Source organism: Meleagris gallopavo, unplaced genomic scaffold (genome assembly GCF_000146605.3).
Source record: "Meleagris gallopavo isolate NT-WF06-2002-E0010 breed Aviagen turkey brand Nicholas breeding stock unplaced genomic scaffold, Turkey_5.1 ChrUn_random_7180001866358, whole genome shotgun sequence".
NCBI classification, from domain to species: domain Eukaryota; kingdom Metazoa; phylum Chordata; class Aves; order Galliformes; family Phasianidae; genus Meleagris; species Meleagris gallopavo.
Window position 1 is genome coordinate 1 of NW_011131595.1, and position 1,123 is coordinate 1,123.

At 52.9% G+C, this 1,123-nt stretch overlaps 1 pseudogene across 1 annotated transcript; it reads left to right on the forward strand.

Annotated features, from left to right (window-relative positions):
- Window positions 1-735: 735 nt before the first annotated feature.
- On the forward strand, window positions 736-903 carry LOC104916047 (annotated as a pseudogene). Its single transcript, XR_796519.3, is given in 1 exon segment — window positions 736-903. The product of XR_796519.3 is annotated as a cytochrome c oxidase subunit 7C, mitochondrial pseudogene (transcript).
- Window positions 904-1,123: the final 220 nt, after the last annotated feature.

Consider the following 1,123-nt stretch of genomic DNA (forward strand, 5'->3'; position numbering starts at 1 on the left):
GAACAGCCACAACCTGATGATACAACCTAGACAAGAGAAAATACTAATAGACAAAAAAAAAAAAAAAGAACTGAATTACTAAGGACTGGGCTCCACTCCCACTTAAAATTTCTTTGAGTGGCAAATGCAATGTCTATTTATGCCTTATTCTACTTCCCAGAACCGACTTTGTAGCTAAGAATGCATGCAGCTATGTCTCACGGCTGAGGTCAGCCTACCCTCACAAATATGTCATGTAAACGAGCGTGGCGTCCCGTTTGCATCTCCTTCCTTACACAGCAAAGTAGGGGAACAAAAAAAAAAAGAAAAAAAAAAAAGAAAAAAGAAGAAAAAAAAACCCTCTGCTTTTTCCAAACCCGAATGACAGAGTTTGGGTTTGTTTGTTTCTTTCTTTTGTAGTATCAGAATTCAAGTGTCACTTTCAAAGTAAAATATAGTAAAATACGCCAAAATATACCGATAACAGCTGGAAATACTAAACGCGCGTGCAGCTCCTCCCAACTCATCAACAGCGGGGCGCGCGGGTATCGCTCCGCCCACACCTAAGGGACCCACTTCACCCTCCCCCACCCCACCCCCACAGCGAGAAAAATGGCGCTCGAGGAGGACTCGGACGGCACAACACCGCCTCCGAGGCCCGGAGCGTGTCCAATCGCAGGCTGCCGCTCGGGGCCACGTGATTTTGCTGCGAATAACTACAGCTCCCATCATGCACCTGTGTGCGCGGCAGCTTCTTCCATGTCGTCACTTCCGCCAGTCCCAGAAGGCGTCGGGCGTGCTGCGGGAAGGTCGTGCAGGGGAGAGGCCGCCGTGTTCCGTGTCGGTACCATGCTGGCTGTCGGTGTCCGTAGGTTCACTACCTCCGTCCTCCGTAGGAGCCACTACGAGGATGGGCCTGGGAAGGTACTGTGAGGGAAGGAGGTCTTAGTGCTGCGGAACGGTCTGATGATTCCGGGCAGGAATGGGCCTGGAGGGGGATGGGGAAGGGAAAGCGGGGGGAGAGAAGGAGGGAAATCGGGCTGCTGTCGGTTGTAGGCTGAGGGGGAGCAGGCAGGGAAGGAAGGTGGGAAGGCGAGAGACGGGACGACGCGGCGCTGGTGGCCCGCGGGCAGGCTTAGCTCTG